Here is a 6,087-nt window from a genome sequence, read left to right as displayed (position 1 = left end):
CCGACCCTAAGCTGGTGGTGGGACCGCCCCCCCGGCCCCCCGTGAGTGAGGCCCCAGCCTTGAGGGCCACAGCTTCCCCTTCCAGACCCCAGGGCCTTCCTCGAGGTCACATGGGCTCGGGAGTGGGGGACAGGGGCCGCTGGAACACCGAGTCTGGAAGGAGGAAGGCGGGGTGAGCCACCACCACCCCCCCACGCCACGGGCCGGAAGCCCCAGAATAGAAGGGGCCCTTCAGGTCCCAGATTGGGCCCCGGGCTGAGGGCAGGGTGTCAGGTACAAAAATAGAGCCTCTAGCGAGTGCGTGGGCCGAGCCCTCCACCCACGGGGAGTTTGGAAATAGACCTTCCTGGTGCGGCTGCCTGACTGAGTCCGTGTAGAAGTTCCACCCAAACCACCTCAGGCGAGGCAGCAGCTGACCCGGCTGGGTGCTGATGGCGCCGGGCCGGTGATGGCGCCGGCCGGTGGCCGGCAGTCAGGGGGCAGCCGCTAGGGAGGGGGCAGCCCGGGGAGGGGAAGGGGGGCGGCTGGCCCTGGAGTTGGCCTCCCAGCCCAGGACTCCCTCACCCTCCAGGGCCCTTCCCAGTCGGCAGGTCTTGGCCCCTTGGTCCCCAGGAGCCCCCTCTGACTGTCCCCCACACCCTCTCGGGCGGCCGAGAAGGGAGCCGATGCCCACACACGGGTCCCCCTGCACTGGCCATGACCGGCAGCGGGGCAGGCTGCCCTCCGGTGCTCACAGTGGTCAGCGGACCTGGCCCCAGGAGCCCAGCCCAGAGAATGGGTCCGAGGTGTCCAGCCAGTCCCGTGCGGTAGTGGGTGGGGCTGGGATGGAGGTGGGCTCGGGGCTGTGTCACTGAGCTGGCTCTCCCAGCAGCAAAGCGAGGGGCTGGGGGCAGGGGCAGGGGGAGGCAGCGGCCGGGCTCTGGCTCCGAGTCCAAACAGACTTCCCATCTCCATGTCCTGAGCCACCCCAGGGCCCGCCTTCGGCCCCACCCCGTGTGTCCCTTTGGCTTGGTTCCAGCAAAAGAACACCCGGTGGGGCTCAGCCTGTGCTGGGCTGGCCTCTTCCCTCCCCCAGCCCCTCGGCCCCGGGCCGGAGTCTGCCCTTCCCCAGCTCATGGCTTCCTGGGACCTGGGACTGGGGGTCCATCCCCCACACCTCATGGGGAGGAGCCTCCCCTCCTCCTTACCCCCCAGGCATGGGCCCCTTTTCTGAGAGGCTCACCAGCTTGCAGGCCTTGCTCCCCTCCCTGGAACACCTGCACTCTATCTCCGCCCCTCACATCACCTACCTGGCCCCTAGGGCCCCCCCAAGCCATTTCCTCGCAGGAAGCCCCTTCCTCCTAGCCCCCGCCCCGTAAGCAGGGTTGTCTAAATCTAAGGGGGTCTGGAATCGCCCCCCGCTTTCCGCAGGCGGGGGGCGCAACCTTGTTGGCTGAGAGCCTTCCAGAGGCAAAGGGAGAGGTGGCCTGTTTGCTGGGACTCCGTGTCGGAGCCAGATCCCGGGCCGTGGGAGCCAGGCTGGCCCCAGGGCTGAGCCCCGTTTGGAAGTGGCTGAGAGGTGCCGGCGCGCGTTCCACTGGGTCCCAGCAAATCCTCTGTCAGAGGGGTGCACCGGGCCCTGCCCCAGGCTGCCGAGGCCACCAGGAGGCCCCGGTGACACAGGCAGGACACGCCCAGGGACAGACAAGTTTCGTGTGTGTTCTCTCATCTGCATTTACTGAGCATCTACTGTGTGCTGTGCATGGCCCCCTGGGTGGGCCAACACCCGCCTGTCCCTGGGAGCGGGGTGGGGAAAGGTGGGGGTCCCGGCACCCAACCTCGGACCTCCACGACGGCGAGCTGAGCCTGGGGGACCAATGCGCGGGTGAGGAGTCCTCGAGGAGCCTGGGGCGGGGCGGGGCAGGAGGGGCGGGGCCTGGAGAGGGGCGGGGCCTGTCGGGGGCGTGGGATGGAAATCCAGGAGGCAGGCGGGGCCCGGAGTGGGGGCGGGGCCTGAAGGAGGGGCGGGGCCTGGAGGGGGCGGGGCCTGGAGGGGCGGGGGCTGGAGCTCCAGGAGGCAGGCGGGGCGGGCCCGCGCGCCGGGAGGCCGAGCCGGGATCCGCCGCCGGGAAGCTGAGCCCGCGGGCCGGGAGCGGAGCCTGGGCGGGTAAGGTGCGGCGGCGGGATGCGGTGGGCGGGGCGCGATCGTGTCCCCCGGGCTCGCCAGGGTCGTCAGGGCTGCCGTCCTTGCCGTGGGGCGCCGGGGGGCGAGGGGGCGGGCAGCGCGCGGCCCGGTGCCACCACTGCCTCCCCTGGGGAGGCGCGCGTTCGGGTTGTCAGGGAGAGCCCCGGAGACCTAGGCGTGGCGGGCGGTGGTGTCGCGTCGGTCCCGCGTCCCTGTCGTCCTGACTCCGCGACCCCCGCCCCTGGGGCAGGAAGGCCTCCGCCGGGCCCCTTACACGACCCACCCGTCGCGGCCTCCGGGACTCGGGCGGGAATTTGTTCCCACCTCCTCCCGGGAGCCCGGACCTTCCTGCCCTGGCCGCTCCGTCAAGCGGAGAAAAGCCGCCCGTCTGCGCTGATTCACACTGAAGTGTGAGTGACTGGCAGCCCGGGCTGGCAGCCTGCCGCTCCTGTTCTGGGGAACAGTGAGGTGTCTGTCGGAGAGGATGGCAGAGTGTTTGGGAGAGTTGGGGGTTGGGGACAGCGTTGCACATGTGGGTTCGGCCCCTCCCCGCACCCCACTCTTTCCTGCTGCTCTGGGCTTTGGCTTCCTTCCCCTGGAGGAGGGGTGCTGGCAGCTGGCTCCCTCTGGGTGTCGAGAGGGCCAGGGCGCTCCTGGGGGGAGCTGCTCCCTCTGCCAGGCTGCGCTGCTGCCCAGGGGCCTCGTCCTCTCTCAGTGCGTGGGCTTGCTCCTCAGCGCTGGTGAAGTCTGTGCCGGCGGCGGGTTGGCCATGCTGAGTGGCCCTGACCATTGGGTGCGGGGCCGCGGGCCGCCCTGTGGTCTTGCTGATGAGGTGTGTCACCTGCCGGCACAAAGGGGCTCCAGGAAGGTTACCCGCCTGTGGGTGAGGATGTTCTGTGGGCCCAGGGGTGGCAAGCCCTGCAGTGGGAGCAGGGTTCCAGGTTCAAGTCCAGCCTGGCGCTGCCCCTGCCCCTGGTCAGCCCTGCTTTCTCTGGCCTGGACTCTGCAGGACCAGAGGAGGGGGCTGGGCTCCCCCTCCTGTATCTCGCCCACTGTGCCCATTATCAGGACGTCCCCTGGGAGCCCCCTGGGAGCCAAGACTTCCCTCCGGGGGGCCAGGGGACCAGGGCACCAGGGGGTCCTCGGAGGAGTGAGGACTCTGTAAATCCCTCTCCCCCATTGCTTTTCTCTATGCCCTGGGTTGGGGCACACCCTGGGCAGAGGGGCAGGCCAGTCCTGTCAGCCGTCAGAAAAAGGGGTGCTGACAGAGGGCCTGGCCTTTTGGGAGAGCCTCTCAGGCCTAGGAGGCAGGGAGGAGCCCCGGAGGCTGGTCTGGGGGAGAGGAGGGTGGACAGCCCCCGATATGCCTTGGCCCTTCCTGTTCGTAGGAACAGAGGAAAGTGGGTGCTGAGTCAGCCGCCACCCCTCCCCGCATGTGCACGCGCCTGCGCACGCCCGCGCACAAGCCCACGGATGGGAAGCCTGAGGGGCCACAGAGGCCCTGGGTTTCAGTCCGCCTGCCACCATTACCAGCCCGAGGACTTGCTTTCCTCCTCTGTGCAGTGGGCAGTGAGCTACCTTCTACCTCAGCGGTGGTTGTGGCTGCCCAAGGGCCTTGGTGGCCGGTCAGTGCCTGAGTCACTGGGCTGAACAGCAGGGACAGCAGGGCCACCTCTGCTGGGGGGTGGGGCTGGACTGGAGAAGCCTGGACAAAGGGCAGGCTCTCAGGTCCCCTCCCACTGGGTCTCTGGGCAGAGGCCTGAGTCCACCAGGAGCAGCAGATTTGGGGAGCCACTGCTGTCCTTGGAGCTGCAGTGGGACGCTGAGGCCAGTGCCTGCTCCTCGCATACCTCTGGGCGCCCTGGTGCCAGGACCCAGGCCAGGCACGGACCCCGGAGTGGACAGGCCCACAGGGCAGAGGGCAAGGCCTGCGGGCCGTGCCCGCAGGGAGCAGCTCAGCCTGTCTGGCCGCCCTGCCACCGTCTCCCTCAGAAGCACTTGAATAAAAGGAGTAAGTGTCCCCGCACCACCCCACCCCACCCCGCCGCCTCGGGCGGTGTCTCCTCAGAGCCTTTCCTGGTCGCCGTGTTTACCTGTCTGTCTCCCCTGCCTGACTGGGAGCTCATGGACGGGGCCACGGCTGCGTGCTCCGAGTGCCCATGTGGCCTGCGCCAGAGGAGGAGGGCGGTGGGGCTCTCCCAGGGAAATCTTGCTGGAGCACCCAGAAGCTTCTGCAGACCTGAAGCGCTGGCAGGCAGGCTCACAGGGCGGGCACGCACACAGGGCGGGCAGGCTCACAGGGCGGGCACGCACACAGGGCGGGCAGGCTCACAGGGCGGGCACGCACACAGGGCAGGCACGCTCACAGGGCGGGCAGGCTCACAGGGCGGGCACGCTCACAGGGCGGGCACGCTCACAGGGCGGGCAGGCTCACAGGGCGGGCAGGCTCACAGGGCGGGCACGCACACAGGGCGGGCAGGCTCACAGGGCGGGCACGCACACAGGGCGGGCAGGCTCACAGGGCGGGCACGCACACAGGGCGGGCAGGCTCACAGGGCGGGCACGCACACAGGGCGGGCAGGCTCACAGGGCGGGCACGCACACAGGGCGGGCAGGCTCACAGGGCGGGCACGCACACAGGGCGGGCAGGCTCACAGGGCGGGCACGCACACAGGGCGGGCAGGCTCACAGGGCGGGCACGCACACAGGGCGGGCAGGCTCACGGCCGCAGGCTCACAGGGCGGGCAGGCTCACAGGGCGGGCACGCACACAGGGTGGGCACGCACACAGGGCGGGCAGGCTCACAGGGCGGGCACGCACACAGGGCGGGCAGGCTCACAGGGCGGGCACGCACACAGGGCGGGCAGGCACACAGGGCGGGCACGCACACAGGGCGGGCAGGCTCACAGGGCGGGCAGGCTCACGGGCTGGGGCAGGGCCGGGCTGGCAGGGTGCCCTTTGAAGCTGGCCTCGCCTGTGTCTCACTCTCGCTTTTAGCATCGAGACAAGCACAGTCTTCGCCCTGGAAGGCCTGCGGGGTTGGCAGGGCTTCGGTCAGATAATAATGGGTCGTTGTGCTGTGGCCGCTCTGGAAACTGTCCGGGTTCCATCACAGGCCCCCCTCGCCCCCTCTCCACCCGCCCACCACCACCCCCTACCCGGGGCTCTAGCTGCCTCGGTGGCCCCAGAAGCTGCACAGATGAGGAGACTGAGGCCCTGCAGGCGTCCTCGAGGCCCCGTCCTAAATGAAGGCAGGTCCTTTCTCTGTTCATTTCTGGAGACGGGTTGGAGCTGAGGATGAGGTCAGCCTGTGCGCCCCCAAGCCTCCTGCCACAGCGAGGATCTGGGATTGGGGTCCCAGGGAACCAGGCCCTAAGATGGGGCGGCCAGGTCAGATCTGCACCCCTTAGGAGAGCGGTGGGGAAGGATCCAGAAAAGCAGGCCTGGGAGCCCTAGGCCCGGTGAGGAGCATGGCCTGTGGGACCCCAGGGAGCCCCGCCAGGACACCAGCACTCACCTCGCCTCTGAAGGTCCCTTTCCAACCTCAGCTGCTGCCTCTCCTCCTATTTGAGGCCAGAAGGGCTGGGACTGCCCCCCATGGCCGGGCAGACCGTGCTGGGCCTGGCGGGGCAGGAGGCCGGGGTGGGTGGGTTTACCGCGGTGGGCAGAGGATGGACTGGCTGTGTCCCCGCCAAAGCATGGAGGTGCTGCGCTGTCTGGCCGGAACCTCCGGGAATGCATGGCCGCTGCCCGAGCTGGGTGGGCTGCACGGGAGTGACAGCCACCCCTCCCTGCTGGCCCCCAGCTCCTGTCGCAGCCTGTGGTGCTGGGGAGCGGACCGAGCCTGCCGCCACCCTGTGCACCACCCTGTCTCAGGACCGGCTCTGTGCTGAACCCCCACAGTGCTCCTCTCGACCTCCTGT

The 6,087-nt window shown here is 69.5% G+C and overlaps 1 protein-coding gene across 1 annotated transcript in view; it reads left to right on the top strand.

Moving 5' to 3' along the window:
• Positions 1 to 2,068: 2,068 nt before the first annotated feature.
• The window catches only part of SH3BP2 (SH3 domain binding protein 2), a 35,633-nt gene continuing 31,614 nt past the window's right edge, over positions 2,069 to 6,087 (top strand). The window contains exon 1 of the mRNA XM_070400288.1: positions 2,069 to 2,146. The gene's annotated coding sequence lies outside the window, so the exon portion shown is untranslated. The remainder of the gene's footprint in view (positions 2,147 to 6,087) is intronic.

The sequence above is a fragment of the Myotis yumanensis genome, unplaced genomic scaffold, assembly GCF_028538775.1.
Source record: "Myotis yumanensis isolate MYYU_CA2020_CCGP unplaced genomic scaffold, mMyoYum1.0.hap1 SCAF_1, whole genome shotgun sequence".
NCBI lineage: Eukaryota > Metazoa > Chordata > Mammalia > Chiroptera > Vespertilionidae > Myotis > Myotis yumanensis.
The sequence above is the reverse complement of the archived record's forward strand: the minus strand, read 5'-3'. Positions and strand labels throughout refer to the sequence as shown.